We start from the raw sequence: 20,779 nt of genomic DNA on the forward strand, positions 1-20,779 counted from the left end.
TTCAATATTTGTATATACTGCATGTGATCACCACTGTAAGTCTAGTTAACATCTGTTACCATACATAGTTATAAAAATTCTTTTTCTTGTGATGAAAACTTTTAATATCTACCCTCTTAACAACTGTCAAATATACAACACAGTATTATTAACTGTAGTCACAACACACGCTGTACATTACCTCCCAATGGTTTATTTATTTTATAATTGGAAATTAGTACCTTTTGACCCTCTCCACCCATTTCACCCACCCCTCACCTCCCACCCCTGGCAACCACCAATCTGTTCTCTATATCAAGATGTGTGCATTCTTTTAAAAAAAAAAATTGAGTTCATAATAGTTTACATTGATGTGAGATTTCAGTTGTACATGATTTCTTGTCTGTTACCACATAAGTGCTCCCCTTCATGCCCGAGCCCAAATCCCCACGCCCCTTCACCTAGTAACCATGGAACTGTTTTCTTTGTGCATATGTATGTTTATATTCCACACATGAGTGAAATCATCTGGCATTTGTCTTTCTCAGTCTGGCTTATTTCACTTAGCATAATTCCCTCCTGGTCCTTCCATGTTATTGCAAATGGGATGAATTTCTCCTTTTTTATGGCTGAGTAGTATTCCACTATATATATACCACATCTTCTTTATCCAATCATCAGTCGATGGGCACTTGGATTGCTTCCATATCTTGGCTCTTGTGAATAGTGCTGCAATGAACATAGGGGTGCGTGTTAATTTGGATTGTTGATTTCAAATTGTTTGGGTTGATACCCAGTAGTGAGAAAGCTGGGTCATATGGTAGGTCTATTTTTATTTGTTTGAGGAATCTCCATACTGTTTTCCGTATGGCTGCGCCAGTTTGCATTCCCACCAGCAGTGTATGAGGGTTCCCTTCTCTCCACAACCTCTCCAACATTTGTTATTTTTAGTGTTAGTGATTATAGCCATTTTAATAGATGTAAGGTGGTATCTTAGTGTAGTTTTGATTTGCATTTCCCTGATGATTAGCGATGTTGAACATTTTTCATGTGTTTTTTGGGTATCTGGATATCTTCTTTGGAAAAATATCTGTTCATCTCCTCTGCCCACTTTTTGATCGGGTTGTTCACTTTCTTATTGTTCATTTGTGTGAGTTCCTTATATATTATGGAGATTAACCCCTTGTCAGATATATGATTTGCAAATGCTTTCTCCCAATTGGTGGGTTGTGTCTTTGTTTTTATTCTGGTTTCTTTTGCCTTGCAGAAGATCTTTAGTCTGATTACTCCCACTTGTTTATTTTTTCTTTTGTTTCCCTTGTCTGAGAAGACGTGGTATTTGAACATATCCTTTTTAGTTCAATGTCAAAGAGTGGAGTACCTATGTTATCTTCCAAGAGTTTTATACTTTCAGGACTTTTCTTCAAGACTTTGATCCATTTTCAGTTTATTTTTGTGTATGGTGTGAGATAATGGTCTACCCTGATAGTTTTGCATGTGGCTGTCTAGTTTTCCCAACACCATTTATTGAAGAGACTATCTTTTCTCCATTGTATGTTCTTGGCTCCTTTGTCAAAAGATCAGCTCTCTGTAGATGTGCAGTTTTATTTCTGGGCTTTCCGTTCTGTTCCATTGATCTGTGTGCCTGTTTTTGTACCAGTACCATGCTGTTTTGATCACTATGGCTTTGTAGTACCTTTTGAAGTCAGGGATTGTGATACCCCCAGCTTTGTTATTTTTCTCAGGATTGCCTTAGCAATTTTGGGTCTTTTGTTGCCCCATATGAATTTTAGGATTCTTTGCTCTATTTCCATGAAGAATGTCATTGGGATTGTGATTGTGATTGCATTCAATCTGTAGATTCCTTTGGTTAGTATGGGCTTTTAAACTATGTTTATTCTTCCAATCCATGTGCATGGAATCTCTCTCCATCTCTTTATGTCATTATCAATTTCTTTTGGTAATATCTTATACTTTTCATTGTATAAGTCCTTCACCCCCTTGGTTAAATTTATTCCTAGGTACTTTATTGTTTTAATTGTGATTGCAAATGGAATTGTATTTTTGAGTTCTTTTTCTGTAAGTTTGTTATTGGAGTATAGAAAAGAAACTGATTTTTGTAAGTTGATTTTGTACCCTGCAACTTGACTGAGTTGTTAATAATTTCTATTAGTTTTCCAAAGGATTCTGTGGGGTATTCTATATATAAGATCATGTCGTGTGCAAAGAGCGAGAGTTTCACTTTTTCACTCCCTATTTGGATTTGGATTCCTTTCTCTTGCCTAATTGCTCTGGCCAAAACCTCCAGTACTGTGAATAACACTGGTGATGGTGGGCCTCCTTGTCTCGTTCCTGTTCTCAGAGGGATGGCTTTCAGTTTTTGCCCATTGAGTATGATGTTGGCTGTGAGTTTGTCATATATGGCCTTTATTATGTTGAGGTACTTTCCTTCTATCCCCACTTTGTTAAGAGTTTTTATCATAAATGGCTGTTGGATCTTGTCAAATGCTTTCTCTGCATCTATTGAGATGATCACGTGATTTTTATTCCTCAATTTGTTGATGTGGTGTATCACGTTGATTGGTTTGCGGATGCTGAACCATCCCTGTGTCCCTGGTATAAATCCCACTTGATCGTGATGTATGATCCTTTTGATGTATTGCTGAATTTGGGTTGCCAAAATTTTGTGTGGACTTTTGCATCTATGTTCATCAATGATATTGGCCTGCAATTTTCCTTCTTTGTGTTGTCCTTGTTTGTTTTTGGGGTCAGGATGATCTTAGCCTCATAGAATGAGTTAGGAATCATTCCGTCTTCCTCAGTTTTTTGGGAGAGTTTGAGAAGAATACATATTTCATCTTTTGAATGTTTGGTAGAATTCTCCAGAGAAGGCATCTGATCCTGAAGTTTTGTTTTGGGGGAGGTTTTTGTTTACTGTTTCAGTCTCTCTATTTGTAATTGGTCTGTTCAGATTCTCTGTTTACCTTGATTCAGTTTGGGGAGGTTGTACAAGTCTAAGAATTCATCCATTTCTTCTAGGTTATCCAATTTGTTGGCATATAGTTTTTCAGAGTATTCTCTTATAATGTTTTGTATTTCTGTGGTATCTGTTGTAATTTCTCCTCTTTCATTTCTCACTTTGTTTATTTGAGGCTTCTCTTTTGCTGAATGAGTGTGGCAAAGAATCCGCTTTTAGTGTCATTGATCCTTTCTACTGTTTTTTTGGCTTCTATTTCATTTATTTCTGCTCCAATTTTTATTATTTACCTCCTTCCACTGACTTTGGGCTTTGTTTATTCTTTTTTCTCATTCTGTTAGGTGTAGTTTAAGATTACTTACTTGAGATTCTTCTTGTTTGTTGAGGTAAGCCTGTATTGCTATGATTTTCTCTCTTAGAACCACTTTGGCTCAATCTCTTAGGAGTTGGTATGATGTATTTTTATTTTCATTTGTCTCCAGGTATTTTTTTTATTTCTCCTTTGGTTTCTTCATTGATCTAGTGGTTGTTCAGTAGCATGTTGTTTAGTCTCCACGTATTTGTGACTTTCCCAGCTTTTTTCTTTCATTGATTTCTAGTTTCATAACATTGTGGTCAGAAAAGATGCTTGATATGATTTCAATCTTCTTAAATTTATCGAGCCTTGCTTTGTTTCCAAGCATGTGGTCTATCTTTGAGAATTTTCCATGTGCACTTGAGAAGCATGTGTATTATGCTGTTTTTGGATGGGATGTTCTATACATATCTATTAAATCCATCAGGTCTAGTTTTACACTTAAGTGCCCTATTTCCTGTTGACTTTCTATCTGGGTGATCTGTTCATTGATTTAAGTTGGGTGTTGAGGTCCCCTACTATACTGCTAATTTCTCCCTTTAGGTCTGTTAATAGTTGTTTTTATGTACTTTGGTGCTCCTGTGTTAGGTGCATATATATTCATAAGTGTAATGTCTTCTTGGTGGAATGTCCCTTTTATCACTATATACTGCCCCTCTTTGTCTCTCACTGTTTTATTTTGAGGAAGATTAGCCCTGAGCTAACATCCATGCCCATCTTCCTCTACTGTCTATGTGGGACATCTGCAACAACATGGCTTGATAAGCAGTGCAGAGGTCTGTGCCTGGGATCCAAACTGGTGAATCCCGGCTGCTGAAGTGGAACATGTGAACTGAACCACTACACTGCCGGGCCGTCCCCTCTCATTGTCTTTTTTATCTTGAAGCCTACTTTTTTTGATAAGTATGCCAACACCTGCTTTCTTCTGTTTGCCATTAGCTTGGAGTATCATCTTCCATCCCTTTACTCTGAGCCTGTTTGTTTTTAGAGCTGGGATGTGTTTGCTGGAGCCAGCATATTGTTGGGTCTTGTTTTTTAATCCATCCTGCCATTCCGTGTCTTTTGATTGGAGACTTCAATCCATTTACATTTAGAGAGGTTATTGACAGGTGAGGGCTTAGTACTGCCATTTTATCTCTTGTTTTACGGTGGTGTCTATATTTCTCTTGTTTCTCTTCCTGTGTATTTCTGACTGCCATTTCAGTTTGGTAACTTTCTTTAGTGGTTTGCTCAGTTTTCTCTTAATTTATCATTTGTGTCTATGTTCTGATTTTTCCTTAGTGGTTACCATGAGGTTTGTAGAAAAGATCTTGTAGATGGAAAGTTGATTTTCTGATAGACTCTTACCTCCATTAGCCTAAGGATGTTCCATCCCGTTCCTCTTCCCTGTCTAAGTTATTTTTGTCATAACTTATTCCATTTTGTGTTATGAGTTTGAGATTAAAATGAAGTGTATATAATTATTTTCAGTGCTTTCCTTCCCTTTATTTTTAATATTATAATTGTTTGTTAACTTGTTCTGAAAGGCAGCTGCAATTTTCTGTATTTTTCCAAGGTTTTATTTTTCCTTTTTCTCCCCAAAGCCCCTCAGCACATAGTTGTGTATTTTTAGTTGTGGGTCCTTCCTGTTGTGGCATGTGGGATGCCACCTCAGCATGGCCTGATGAGCTGTGCCATGTCTGTGCCCAGGATTCAAACTGGCAAAACCCTGGGCCTCTGAAGCACAGCACGTGAATGGCAGTCAGAAATACACAGGAAGAGAAACAAGAGAAATATAGACACCACCACTCGGCCACAGGGCCAGTCCCAATAGCTGCAATTTTCTTATTTTGTCTATTTATCTCCTTGCTCAAGGCTTTGTTAGCCTTTTCTCATTTTGTCTGTCTAATTATCTCCTTGCTCAGGCCTTTGTAAACATTTTCCTTTTGGGTATGAGAGCATTCTTGATCATTTCTTGTGTGTGTGTGTGTCGGGGGGGGGGGGTCTTGTGGCAATGATCTCTCTCAGCTTATGTTTATCTGGGAAAGCTTTTATTTCTCCATCACATATAAGGATAGTTTCACTGGATAGAGTATTCTTGACTGAAAGTTTTTGTCTTTCAGCACTTTGAATATATCATTCCACTCTCTCCCTAGCCTGTAAAGTTTCCACTGAAAGTCTGATAGGGGTTCCATTGTGGATTATTCTCTTCTACCTTGGTCCCCTTAATATTTTTTCTTTGTCATTGACTTTTGCCAGTTTTACTAATATATGTCTTAGAGAAGGTCTTTTTGCATTGATATAATTAGGAGTTCTGTTGGCTTCATGTATTTGTGAGTCCAGTTCCTCTCTCAGATTTGGGAAGTGCTCAGCTATTATTTCTTTGAACAAGATCTCTGCTCTTTTCTCCCCCTGGAATACCTATAATCCTTACGTTGCATTTGGTAATTGAGTCAGATATTTCTCAGAGAATTTCTTTATGTTTTTTGTCTCACTTCTCTTTCTTCCACCTGAAGCATGTCTATATTTGTGTCCTCTAAATTACTAATGCTGTCCTCCATAATGTCATCTCTGATTTTTAAGGTTTCTAGGCTGTTTTTCATCTCATTAATTGTGCTCTTCCTCTCCAGCATTTCTGTTTGATTGGTTTTTTTAGAGTCGTAATCTCCTTTGTGGAGAATTTCTTCTGCTCATTAATTTTAATCCTGAGTTCACTGAACTGTCTTTCTGAGTTTTCTTGTAACTTGTTGAGTTTCTTTATGATAAATGTGTTGAACTTTCTCTCAGTTAGCTTGTCGATTTCTGTGATTCAGGATTCGTTTCTTGGAATTTGTCATTTCGCTTCTTATCTGGAGTTTTGATGTAATTCTTCATGATGCTTGATGAAGCAGCCCTTCGCTGGTGCATAGTGGTAGTATACGGTTGCAGATTCCACCTGCCACCACTGAGCAGGGGGCATGAGCTGTGTTTTCAAAACTTGTCATGTCTCCTGGAAGTTGTGCTGATAGGGCTCATCTACATCTGACTGCTGGCCACCACTGCCTGGTGGGTCACACACACATGTGCAGGTGCTCTCGTGTGTATCCAGTGCCCTGGCTGTCTTGCTGAGCTGGTACACCAGGCAAGGAGGGGGAGTGGAACTTTCTTTTGCGTGCACAAGCCCGCTCTGCACTCACTCACAGTCTGCCTGTGATGCTGGGCTCAGTGGGGGTGCCCACACAGTGGCTGAGCCACCTCTGTGTGGATTGTTCCCGTGGGCTGGGATGCAGCTCTGAGGGCAAAAGTATTCACACAGAGGGGTTCCTGTTCCCCTGCCTCCTCTTAGGGTCATGCCCTGGCCCTTCATGAGAACGTACCACCTAGGTTGCTGCCGCTGGGGATGGGGCAGAGATCTGCTCACCTCTTTCCACTGCTTCCCAGGGATCTAATACCCCCACCTGGTTGCATAAATCTCTCAGATGGCCTATTGTGCTGTGTGGGTCTCCTCTGTTGGTTGATGAATGTCCGTTTGGTTGTATCTTAGGGGGGACAGACGAAAGGAACAGGTCATTCCACCATGATGCTGACATTGCTACTTCTGTCTCTTTTTCTTGACTAGTCTTGCTAACATTCCATCATCTTATTAATCTTTCCAAAAAAACATGGTTTTGTTGATCTCTGTTGTATGCTTATTTACTCACTTAGTGAATCTTGGTTGTTCATATTTGTAATTGATGATCTATATCAAATAAGATATTTACTCAGATTAAATTTCTATTCATATGTGCATATGTGTTTGTCAGTGAAGGGAGGTTATACCTCTGGTGGTTTGGTGGGACAGGGTGTGTAGGTAGTAGGTCTTCTGGATGTGGGAGTTTCCCATCCCTCTTGGTAGCCATAAATTACTGAAGGCACTGATTGCCTTGCTTTCAGTATGAGTAACTCCCTAGAAACATTTTCTTTCCTTTCCTCCTGCAGCAGCACCATTTCTTTCTTTCAATTCTCCCCCCCCCCCCCCGCCCCGCCTCCTTTGCTGGCTCTCTGCTTGCTTCATTCAGTTGTTTGTAAGTTATTTTTTCGTCAGTGTACCCCAGTCTTGGGGCCCTTTTCTCTGCTCCCTCTACTTCCCACAGGAAATCTCAACCTGTTATGACTTTAAATACTTTCTACGTGCTGGAGTCTCAAAATAAATACATATGTAGTTCAGATTTCTTTGCTGAATTTGAGACTGATTATTTACTCCTCCAACCCTTCCTTCTTTCCTTCTTCCCCTCCTTCCTCCCTTACCTCTTTCCTACTCTCCTCCCTCCCTTCCTTCCTTTGATCCTTCCTCCCTTCCTTTCCTCCCTCCTTCCCTTCATTTCCCCAATTTTCTCTCCCTCCATCAGCACAGGTTAAGAGAGTAACAAGGATAAAAATTTCCTGAGGTGGGAGGATGCTTTGGTGTGTTTGTGTATCCGAAAGGAGAACAGCTGAAATGCAATGAACACAGCGCAGAATAAGTAGGAGATGAATCAGAGGTAAGGAGGGAGGAATGTGTAGTGGTGGCAGGAGTTGTATTGGGTAGGACCTCATAGAACATCCTACAGACTTTTACTGTCAATAAGATGGGAAACCTTTGGAGGATTCTGAGCAAAGTAATGATGTGATATGATTTACACTGTAACAGAATTCACTCTGTCTCCTGTGTAGAAATTGAGTGTTGGGGATAAGGATGGAAGGAGAAGACAAGTTAGGAGGCTATGGTAATGATCAAGGTGGGAGATGATAGCTTTGACCAGTGTCATAATGGTGGGAGTGGTAAGAAGTGATCAGATTCTCTGTCCATTCTGAACGTTGAAACAACAGGATTTACTGACAGACTTGATGGGAGGTATGACAAAAAGAGGAATCAAAGATGACTATAAGATTTTTGTTCTGAGCATCAAAGGATAGAATTGTCATTAACTGAGATGGGGAAGATTGTGGGACAAGCAGGTTTAGGGGTAAGGGTGGGAGGGGGGAGATGAAGAATTCAGTTTGGATATATTTATTTTGAGATGCCTATTAGACATTCAAATGGTGATGCCAAGTAGGCAGTTGGACGCATGCATCTAGATTTTAAAGAAGTAGGCTGGAGATACTCATTTTGGAGTCACCAGCATATAAATCGTCTTTAACACCATGAGATGGGATGAGATCACCAATATGATGAGTGTAGAGAAGACGAGAAAATGTCCAAGGACTGAGCACTAGAACACTCCAAAATTTAGAGTTGGGGAGATATGAAAGAATAACCACGAATATAAGAAATAGCAGCCAGTGAAGTGAGCCTCTGAAAACCAAATGAAGAAAGCAGTTCAGGGAGGAGGGAGTGATCAGCTGTATCAAATGCTGATGATAATTTTTTGCAGATATTGTGTTCCTCTGCATGGAATTTGTACCTTCTTCCTCTGGCCTTGCTTAGTTTTACTTCATTTCCACTTCTCAGATCCAAGTGCCTCTTCCTCAGGGAAGCCTTTTCTGACAAAGTGGTTTATACATTTTCATAGGCGCTAACTTTCTCTTTTGGGGGTTCTCCACACAATTATTCTTAATTATTTGTTTAATAATAAGCTGACTCCTGTATTAGACTTTAGCTTCCATGAGTAATGTCAGTCTTGTTTGCTGTGGTTTCCCCAACATTTCTCACAGTGCCCAACATCAGTAAATATTTGTTGACTGAAAGGATGAATAAATGAACAGCCATGTCCATGAGTACCATGACTAGCAGATTTTTGTATCACTGAGAAAACTCAACCCTTTAGGGAGTTTGGTCCAATTCATACTTTGGAACTGGAGCAACACCGTTCCTCAGCAAGAGGGTGATTTCTTGCCCCTGACTTTTGCCCACAGGGAACAGCAGAGTATGTGGAGAGCAACACCACTCTCCTCCCTATCCTTACTGTGTGGCAAGTATTTTACATGTGCCATTTTTAATGTTTGCATCAACCTTGTAAGCTATTAATATTGGTATTGCAATCAAGGAAATAAAAATTTGTGGAGATTAAAGTGTGCTCAATTTATGTGTGGAGATTAAAGTGTGTTTATTATTGCTACTAAGTGACAGAACTTGGATTCTCAAACCTTAAAGTCTGTGCACTGTCTTCTATGCCACACAGTTTTTAACTCCTACTCTTAGCTTAATGATTAAGAGCACAGCCTAGGTTCAAATACTACATCACTTCTTGCCAGCTATGTCCTTGAGTAGATTATCCACTCCATCTGTGCCCAGTTTCTCCAACCGTGAAATGGGGATCACAGCAATACCCACCTGTCAGGATCACTTCGAAAGTTAAATGAGTTAATTAACATTATTAATTATTAATTTCTTATCAATTATTGTTTTAGATTAGAACCTGATGCTTGGTAAGCACTCAGTAAGTGTTGGCTATTTTCATTATCACTGTTCCTTCTGAGATAACTCATCTTAACTGTCACCTCTTTGGGGAGACCTTTCTGATTGCCTCCCCCTGCAGTAACTTCTGCCTCTAAGAAGCCTGTGCATGCCGTCAGATAGCACGTATCCTGCTCCATTGTAATTCCGTATTCTCATGTCTGTTTGCCACAGCTAGACACTGAACAACTTTTGAGGGCGAGAGAATGTTCACAATTCTGTACAGCGTTCTTGGCACTAAACACACACATACACCCACCTTTGAAAGTTAGGTAATTCATCAATACCATTATCCAGAGACATCTAATTAGGTGCTAAAAGCCCTTACAGTCTCCAGCATTCCTTTCTAATAGTCAGGGTAGGAACTATAAGGTTTGGCTTATTTGTTATTTTTATTTTAGATTACAGTTTTTCTTACCAGTTTCCTTTGTGAAACAGATTCACTGGAGATCTTTTCAGACCATTACCTGCTTTTATGACAGCCATAAAAACAGCACATTTTCCTGTGCCTTTTTTTTTTAGTCCATGACTTTTGCCTTTTTGTATCTCTTTATAATTTTTTTGTCCCTTTTCTGGCTATTTTGTTTAATTTTTTAAATTAAAAAAAGATTTTTTTGAGGAAGATTAGCCCTGAGCTAACATCTGCTGCCAATCCTCCTCTTTTTGCTGAGGAAGACTGGCCCTGAGGTAACATCCGTGTCCATCTTCCTCTACTTTATATGAGGGATGCCTGCCACAGCATGGCTTGACAAGCAGTGCCATGTTCGCACCTGGCATCCGAACTGGTGAAACCCGGGCCGCCAAAGCGGAATGTGCGAACTTAACTGCTGTGCCACCAGGCCAGCCCCCTGGGTATTTTGTCTATTCACGTTATTCTTCCCTCTGATTTCCTCTAACATTTCTCTTTCAGATATTACAAAGGGAGCCTTAGCTTTTAATGGTTTGTCTCAGTGATTATGCCACACAGTTATGCCCTTACACCTGGATAAAGGGTATAGCCACAGAGCTAATATGAAAGCATTGGAAGACATTTCCAGGGTTTCCTACTGAGTTCAATCCTACCTTAAATGGAAAGAACTAAGTACTTACTAAGGAAAAGCAGAAGATGTTTAATTTCACAAGTTAAGTGTCTGTGTATCTTTTAATTAAACACAAAGAACCAAGAAAATCTGCCCTTGGTCAGACTTGCTAAATTAATGAACTGTGGGTCATCGGACAATGATCATGTAATGTCTTCTCTTTCCAAAGACATTTGCTTTGAACCAGTGAATATTTTATAATTCCTCTATCCCTTGTTTTAAGTTCTAAGGATATTTTCTTGAGTAGGGACTCTGATAAAAACATAAGATATTAAGGCAAGGAAAAAGAGTGTAAATAGAATTTTTGTGTAAATTATTATTATTAGTGGGGAAGGACACTGCCCCTTGGAGCTGGGCTACTGTCTGAGCTTCCTCCAGAGCCTGTAAACTCACAGGAGGGAGGAGTCCACCCATGCCAACAGTGGCAATGTTTTTCATTGTTGCATTACCCCCTCACATGACATTTCTCTAATTTGCAGTCATAGTTGAGGGTCCAAAAATTGACACAGCTACTTCTCATATATATCTCACATAGACCACAGAAAGGGGCCATCTTTTGTTTCTCCAATATCAACTATCTCTCTCCCAAAGTGGTAGTCGGTTCCCCAACACTTCCTACCATTAACTGATATCTGCATTATGGCACTGTATTTAAGATTGGGAATTGTTTCTGTATTCTCACACTGCACTCTTCCACACAAAATATTTGAAGGAGGGCATCGTTTGTATATCTTCCATACCACAGTGGCCAAAATGATCTTGCATATTAATGGTTTTCTAGCAGCTCAGGGAGGCACTCCTTGCTGTTTGACCAAAAATATATCGACACTGTTTATTGTGACTGTTGCACATTTTGTGATAATAGTAGGGTCTATCACCAAAAACCGTCCCATCCCCCACATAGAAATCCTCAGGGTACCACCTGGAAGTTTCACTGCACCCCTCAGGAAGGTTACATTCACTGATGTGGGCTCACTGATGACCCTTCCAGGAGAAGCAAACTTACCTTTTAGACAACAAGGTCCAAAAGCGTGGTCTGCTCAAGGTTTCAATGTACACTTAGAGCCACAGCAAGGATCCTTTCTGCACTCATGTTCTGATCTGACAGTCACACTCTTCTTCGCCTACCTGTTACCACATTGTTCCAAAGGCATAACATTTCAAGAAGGCAGTATATCCATCAGACAGACTCCCCTGTGGTTAATGAGGTTAAAATAACTTCTGTAACTGCAGTTGATAAAACCACTGGTATTTGTATTATAGCCATTTGTGATGCAATGTCTTTTCTGCATAAAAAATTCCTCTGTGTGAGACCATGAGTATGGCCCAGTTGGTGAGCAATGACCACTGCAAAATAAAAGACATTCTCTTTGAGGAATTTACAAACGACTGGCCCAAAGTGGGAGTAGCATATTCCTGAGATCCAAGCCAATCCAAATATTTTGGAAGAATCCTTGCCCACAAACAGATGCCTAGAATTGTGTGGCAAAGGGGCATAAAGATGAACACTTCCATTCACTGACACTGTCAAGATGTTGACTTATGTCCTGTTTAACACTGATAAGATTCCTATTGTTTCAATTCTCAATCCCAATCAAGGAAACGTGAAGACCCAGCTGTAGGTAGATGGAATCTACTAAATTGATCACATTTAATATATCTTCTGTTGCCTTTGAGACATTCCTATTTGAGTAACTGAAACTACAGTTGTCCACCACTATGATCAACTCCACAAAGGGCCAGTGGGTCCACTCCCGTGAGAATTTTGTGGCAGTTTTGAATTCTCTGCCTCAAACTCCAGCTTCTGACATTGTATTTCCTCTTGTGTGAAAGCCACATTTCGTTGGGGGGCCGGGGAGCGGGGCGGAATTGAGTCTTGTTGCTGTCTATTTTATACAGTTGGTGTTCAAATATGGTAGAGTGCCTTACGGGCTCCATTTCATAAGCGAGGTGGTTTATCTGTAGCATCCCTCGAAAGGCCCCCAAACAGGTTCTGAGGACGACCAGGAACTCGGGAGCCCCTCCACACAACCGTGATACTAGCAGTCATCCTGGACGAAGGGCTGATCCTCATGGATGGCGCGCTGCTCCGTGTAGGGGAACACTGGCAGGTGTCTGGAAACCAAGAGCCTCTTAGGCTGTAGCTGAATGCTGTGTGTGCAGCTCTCAAAGCGCAGGCTGTAGGCGAGCCCGCAGGACGTGCCGCAGGAAGGAGCCCGCGCCTTTCGGGAAATCACCGCTTGGGTGGGGCCCAATGCCAGTTGGGCTGGGGTTGCTAGGAGCCACGGGGGCCAGGAGATCGCCTGGCAGCGCAGGGGGCAATGGGCCGCAGCTCTTCCGTGATGCCGCCTTCCGGAAAGCCCTGGTGCAGCAGTCAGCGGGGCTAGGGAAGTGGGCGGTGGAGACTTTAGTCTGAAAACGCTCTTCCGAGGCTGGAGTCCAGCCTCCCCGGGTCCCCTGTCGCCACCCCCTCCCAGAGAAGGGGGGCGGTTCCTTGGCCTTGGTCCGTTGTAGGGTTCTGAGGCTGGGGTTCGAGGGGCTGGAAGTTGGCCAGAGACTTACTAAATACTGGAAAACAATGTGTATTCTGCTGGTTTTGTATAAAGTATTCTATAAATATGAATTGTATCTAGTGAGTTGATGGTGCTGTTGAGTTCAACTATGTCCTTTCTGATTTTCTACCTGCTGGATCTGTCTATTCCTGATAGAGGGTGTTGAAGTCTCCAGCTATAACAGTATATTCCTCTATCTCTCTTTGTTGATCTATCAACTTTGCCTCCTGTATTCTGATGATTTGTTGTTAGGCACATACGCACTAAAGACTTACATCTTCTTGGAGAGTTGACCCCTTTATCATTATGTGATACCCTTCTTTCTCCCTGCTAATTTTCCTTGCTCTGAAGTCTGCTTTGTCTGAAATTAACCTGGCTCCTCCAGCTTTCTTTTGATTAGTGTTAGCATGGTATATCACTCCCTAGCCCTTTGAGCTGTATAGATTTTTGTGCTTAAAGTGGGTTTCTTGTAGTCATCATATAGTTGGGTTGTTTTTGATCCACTATGAAAATCTCTGTCTGTTAATTGTTGTCTTTAGATCATTGATCCTTAAAGTGATTACTGATATAGTTGGATTAATATCTACCATATTGGTTACTGTCTTCATTTTATTGCCCTTGATCTTTGTTTCTGGTTTTGTCTTCCACTTTTTCTGTCTTTCATGGTTTTAACCGAACATTGTATGTGGTTTCGTTTTCTCTTCTTCCTAGCTTATCATTTATACTTCTTGTTTTACTTTTTCAGTGGTTACCCTAGAGTTTGAAATGTACGTTTGTGACTAATTCTAGTTCACATCTAAACAATTGTATACCACTTCACAAGTAGTTCAACTACCTTATATTCACAAAATATTCCTAATTTTCCCTTCTACCCCTTTAGTTTTGCTGTCATTCAGTTTATCCATGTTATAGTCGTATAATTATTAAATACATTGAATACATCGTTGCTATTTTGAACAAAGTGATCCATTAGATCAGTTAAGACTAAGAAACATGAAAACATCTTAACCTTCACTTGTTCCTTCTCTAATGCCCTCCTCTCTTTTTGTAGATCTGAGTTTCTAACCTATATAATTTCCCGTCTCTGAGGAACTACTTTTAACATTTCTTGTAAGGCACATCTACTGGCAACAAATTACCTCAAGTTCTGTTTGCTGGAGAAATTTTTCAGGATACAGAATTCTAGGCTGGTGGCTTTATTTTCTCAACACTAAATATTTCACTCCACTCTATTCTTTCTTGCATCATCTCTGAGGATAACCCTAATGTAATTCTTCTATCTGCTTCTCCATCAGTATGGGGGGTTTTCTTTTGGCCTCTTTCAAGATTTGCCCTTAATCTTTGGATTTCTGCAGTTTGGCTATGATATGCCTAGGTGTAAATTTTTTGACATTTGTCCTTCTTGGCAGTCTCTGAACTTCCTGGATCTGTGGTTTGGTTTCTGACATTAATTTGTTGGCAATTCTCAGTCATTATTGCATCGAATATTTCCTCGGTTCCTTTCTCTCGCTCTTATCCTTCCAGGAATACAACACATATGTTACGTATGTTACACCTTTTAAAATTATCCAACAGTTCTTGGATATTCTGTTCTATTTTATTTCTTTTCTTTTTCTTTTAGTTTTGAGTGTTGTTATTGATATATTCTTTTGTTGTTGTAGTGGGTTTTTTTTGGTGAGGAAGATTGGCCTTAAGCTAACATCTGTTGCCAATCTTCCTCTATTTTGTATGTGGGATGCTGCTGGACCATGGCTTGACAAGCAGTGTGTAGGTTTGCGCCTGGAATCCGAGCCCACAAACCCCAGGCCAGCGAAGTAGAGCATGCGAACGTAACCACTAGGATACCAGGCCGGCCCTGATTGATATATTCTTGAGCTGACTATCTTATTCCTCAGCCATGTCCAGTGTACAGATGATCTCATCAAAAGCATTCTTCGAGGGCTGGCCCGGTGGTGCAGCAGTTAAGTGTGCACCTTCTGCTGCGGCTCCCGGGGTTCGCTGGTTCAGATCCCAGGTGCGGACATGGCACCATGTGGCAAGCCATGCTGTGGTAGGCGTCCCACGTATAAAGTAGAGGAAGATGGGCACGGATGTTAGCTCAGGGCCAGTCTTCCTCAGAAAAAATAGGAGGGTTGGCAGATGTTAGCTCAGGGCTAATCTTCCTCAAAAAAAACCAAAAAGCATTCTTCATTTCTGTTATAGGGTTTTTGATTTCTGGCATTTCTTCTGAATTCTTTTATTAGAATTTTCATCTCTCTCCTTACATGATCATCTGTTCTTCCATATTGTGTACTTTCTCCAATAGAATCCTTAGCATGTTAATAATAGTAAATTATTACTTATCACTAATATAACAGCATATTAATAATAGTTAATTATGGTCTGATATTTCCAACATCCCTTCCATATCTTGAGTCTGGGTCTGATGCTTGCTCTGTCTCTTCCGACTTTTTTCTCTTTAGTATACCTTGTCATTTTTTGTTGTAATCCAGATATGATGTTCTGCGTAATAGTATACTGTCCTGTAGTATATAGACCTTTAGTGATGTGGGGGTAATGTATAGGGGCAGAGGAAGCAAAGTATAGTTCTGTCATTAGGTCTGAGTGTTTACGTAGACTGTATGCATGGACTGTGACTTTCACAGGTGTTTCTCAGTTCCTCCATCCCTCCTAGGTGGAAGAGGATGGCTAGAAGGGGCTAGAGTGTTGTATTTCCCTTCCCCCAGGCCAGTCAGGCTGTGGGAACCCCAGGAGATTAGGCTGTGGGAAAAGAGTTGCTCTTGAAGCCTTGTGAAGAATGACAGAATGCTCTGGATGTATTTCAAGATGGCTACTTTTGTCTCCCCCTTCCAGAACTCTGAGGGAGTTTTGACTTTAGTGTGAGAACCAGGTAGGGCTCCTAGAGGTAAAACTCACAAGATGTGACGGTCGCCCTAAACTGGTGCACCCTATAGTTTTTAACTCTCAAATTTGTCCACACCTAGCCTCCAGCAATTTGTCAATTACAGTTCAGGTTTTCCTATCCCATTCCAGTTTCCCACAGAGATTTCTGTTTGTGGGTTTCTGCTCTGGTAGGTTGTGGTTTTTTATATTCACTGTTGGTCTCTTCAATTTTAGGGACAACAGTGTTTCCCATGACCTCAATCCTCCTAGGGATCTAAAAAGAGTTATTTTTGGTTTGCTCAGCTTTTTACTTCTTGTTAGGATGGAGTGACGACTTCCAATTTCTGTACATGCTGCACCAGAAACCCAAAGTCTCCCTAGATGTACATTTCTTGGTATTTATGCTGCTTAATGTTCTCTGAGCTTCCTGGTGTTGTGGTGTGGTTTCTGTCATTAATTTTGGAAGACACTCAGCCATTATTACTTCAAATATTTTTTCTGCTTCTTTCTCTCTTCTCCTACTTGTGTTCCCATTATGTATAGATCATAACTTTTATAATTGTACCACAGTTCTTGGATATTCTGTTCTTTAAAAAATTTTTTTCTTTCCCTTTTAGGGTAGGAACTTTCTATTGATGTATCTTTAAGCTCACTGATTCTTCCCTTGGCCATGTCCAGTCTGCTCATGAGCCCCTTGAAAGCATTCTTTATATCTGTTACAGTGTTTTTGATTTCTATCATTTAAAAATTTTTTCTTAGCATTTCCATCTTTGTGCTTATATTACTCATCTCTTGCATGTTGTTCACTTTTTTGGTTATACTTCTTAGCATATTAATCATATTTATTTAAAATTTCCAGTCAGGCAACTCCAAAACCTACCATATCTGAGTCTGGTTCTAATGTTTGTTTTGTCTTTTCAGTCTGTTTATTCCTGCCTTTTAGCATGCCTTCTAATTTTTTGTGAAAAGCTAGAAGTGACATAGTGGGTATTAGAAACTGAGGTAGATAGGCCTTTAGTGTTTCTCTGACTGGGAGCTGGGCTGTTTACTGTCTCCTGTAGCTGTGGGTGTTAAAGGTTTTAATTTCCTCTAGTGTCCTTGTTTTTGTTCCCCATGTTGTCTTAGGATTTCCCGAGAACCTCCTTAAATGGAGCCTGTATGTTTTAGTTCTTTCAGCTGTAATCTACTTATTATACAGGAGCCCTTTTGATGTGGTATAAGGTGTGGGAGGAAGAGAAGCATTCTGTAATCTTAAGATTAGGTCTCAGTCTAGTAGTGGTCATGTGCCCCTGGGCTGTGAACTTCACCAGTGCATTTAAGCTTCCTTCCTCTCTTAGGTCAGATAGGAGGGCTAGAGGGGGCTGGAGTTGGGTAATTCTCCTTCCCTCAAGTTGAATAAGGCTGTGGTGAAGTCTTTTCCCTTGCTAGTCAGACCTTTGTTTTGAGGATACTCTGAGTGTATTTCAAAATGGTTACTGTTCCCCTCACCATATCTCAGAAAGATCACTTTTCTCCTGTTCTTGGTCAAACACATGGTGATGTTTTTAAATCTTTACTATGAGAACCTGGTAGGTTTCCTGGAGGTAAAACTTCTCACAGTGTGAAGGCTCCCCTTAGAGTGGGCCCCCAGGAGTTTTAACGCTGTGTAGAGGCTACACAGTAGCATGTAGTGTAGATGCTAGTCTACACTCAGACTCCAGCAGTTCACTGAAGTCACCGTTTAAGTGTTACTGGCTCCATCCACTCATCTGTATTCTCTGTGTTAGCCTGTTTCTCCATTTGTCCTGTGGCGTCATTTCTCTGATGGGCCTAAGAAAAGTCATTAATTGTCTGTTTGTTTGGTCTTTTTTTCTTTTTGTGAGGGCGGGAGTGGTGGTTTGCAAGCTCTTTACATGCCAGAGCATAAACTGGAAGTATGTCTGTTGTGCAATTTGTATTCTTTAGGATTTGTTTAGGCCTGCTTTATGGCTATATGTCCCATATGCATTTGAAAATAATGTGTATTCTGCAATTTTTAAGTATAGTGCTTTTTAAGTATATTTTTAAAGTATGTTTTAAGTATAGTATCAATCAAGTCAATTCGATTAGTGTTGTTAAGTTCTTCTATGTCTTTGCTTATTTTTTGCCTGCTGGTTCTGAATGAACATCTTCAAATAAGATACTGGGTTTTTTCTATTTTCTTTTTGATATCTCAACTGTGGCTTCATATATTTTGAAGTTATGCTATTAGGTGCATACAAAATATTGTGGAAAGGTCCTTTTTATCATGTTAAATATATTCCTCTTTACTATGATTAATACCTCTTTATCTCTGTCAGTGCTTCACCTGGTCATCTTTTAACATGGTTTCATCAGATTTATTTTTATTAATGTTTGCATTGTTTACTTTTCTAGATCTTAGTGTTCACATGGTTTACCTTTTGCTTTCAACCCTTCCTAATGGGCTCCGTAACAGATTTGGCTATGTTGGGTGATTGGTAAAGAAATGACAAGTGATCTAGCAGGTGTAGTTACAGGTCACTGCTGCCTGGTGTAGGAAGATCAACTCACTGGCACATGTGAAACAAGTGAGTTAAATATAGTTGTGATTGGTATTGTTCTCCTTTTATCTTCAAAATCTTTGATCATGGCAAAATGTCTGTAATCCCCATTCAGTCATTGCTTTTAGGTTACTATTGTTGAAGCTTTATGAGTAAAGCTTGATAAGGATATATCTCTGTTTTATAACTGTCCAGTCATTTGTTTTACCTCAAAAACACTCTAAAGGATCCACTGTGCCAGAGGTTTTGTGACAAGGTATATTGTTTTTAGTTTATATTTTTAATATAGCTTCAATCTCTAACTAATGTAGAACTGTTTAGATTTTCTGTTACTTTTGTCAACTTTGTTGGTTTGGTTTTTCAAGGAATTTTCCCATGTTCCTTAAATTTTCAAATTTGCTGACATAAAGTTGTTTATACTGTCATTATGTTTTTATGTCTATAGGAATGGATACTGGCAGTTTGTGTTTTCTCACTTTAGCTCTTGATCAGTATAGCTAGGTGTTTGTCACTTCCCTACAAGGAACCAATTTTTTGGCTTTGTTTTTTTTCTAATGTGTGTTTTTTTATGTTATGCTTTTGCACTCTCATCTTTATTTTTAAAGTTTAATTAGCTGCTATCTGTCTAGCTTTGTAACATTATGTGTTATATAGAATATTTTCAGTCTTCCTCCTTTCCTCATACTCCCAAAGCCAGAAATTTCCAAGTAAGCATTGCTTTAACTGCCTTCTACAAGTTTAACGTGTTGTATTTTCATTCAGACCAAAACATTTTCAGTTACACATTTGGATCATATTCAGACCATGGCTTTTTAAAAAGCTGTTATTTAATTTTGACCAAAACTATTTTGTAGCTGTTTTTCCTTTTGTTATCACAGCTGCAAAGGGCAAGGAATGACAGGTACCGCCAAGGCTACTTGGTTGTTTAAGCAATCAAAGTTTATTGATAAAGGGAAACAGAACAAGGAGCAAGGATAAAGGGGAACAACAAATCGTTACTGACAAGATCCACACCACAATCAACTGGGGAAGTCCCAATAGTTTGTACAGCGGGCGGGAGTGCCGATTGTCCAGTTCTGAAACAAAGCGTCCTCTCCTCAGTGAGACTTCCAATTGTTCTATGCCTGTGACTCCCTTTTATCCTAAGCTTTCTCTAGGTTCTGACTCAGGGTTCTAGCCATTTGGATCCTTTGAGTTATTTCTTCTTGTTCCCACGCATGGGCTGCTTCTATCTTTTTTGTTCCCACAGATGGGATGTTTCTGAAGTGCAGTCAGGCGCCTGTCAGGGTGGCCAGTGCAGATAAGGAACATGACGCAGGACATATTCTTTGTAACTTGTGCCTTAGAGTCAGGGCTGAAGTGGCCATCTTTGGCCCTGAGCTCAGACACATTCCTTCATGTAGGGCCCAGGCCCAGTGTCCTTGGAAGGCGGGGAGGTCAATGAACTCTGTATACCTTTATGCAACTTTCTTTTTTAAATTCTGCAGTTAAGGAACATGCATTATGCAATTTTTATTTTTGCTTTTTAAAAATAAAAGTTCTGGGCTTTATTTCTCAAATAGCCCCAGAATTTTCAGTTTTTCAGGCAATCAATGTCCTATGCTTCATATCCAGATATTTCTCTCTTCCTCCGATACAACACACTATTTTCTTTGAAAGTATGAATGTGGCTTTTTTTTTGAGATTTTGATAGTTTAGAAAATTGTTAAATTTCAGTTGTACGTTATTATTTGTCTGTCACCACATAGGTGTGCCCCTTCACCCTTTGTGTCCACCTCCTGCCTCCCTTCCCTCTGGTAACCACTAAATAGTTCTCTTTGTCCAGGTGTTAGTTTATCTTCCACATATGAGTGAAATCATACAGTGTTTGTCTTTCTCTGTCTGCCTTATTTCGCTTAACATAATACCCTCAAGCTCCGTCCATGTTGTGGCAAATGGGACGATTTTGCCTCTTTTTAAATGACTGAGTAGTTGAATTGTTGATTTCAAGTTCTTTGGATGCCAGTAGTGGGATAGCCAGGTCATATGGTATTTCTATTTT

This window comes from Equus przewalskii, chromosome 25 (genome assembly GCF_037783145.1).
Source record: "Equus przewalskii isolate Varuska chromosome 25, EquPr2, whole genome shotgun sequence".
NCBI classification, from domain to species: domain Eukaryota; kingdom Metazoa; phylum Chordata; class Mammalia; order Perissodactyla; family Equidae; genus Equus; species Equus przewalskii.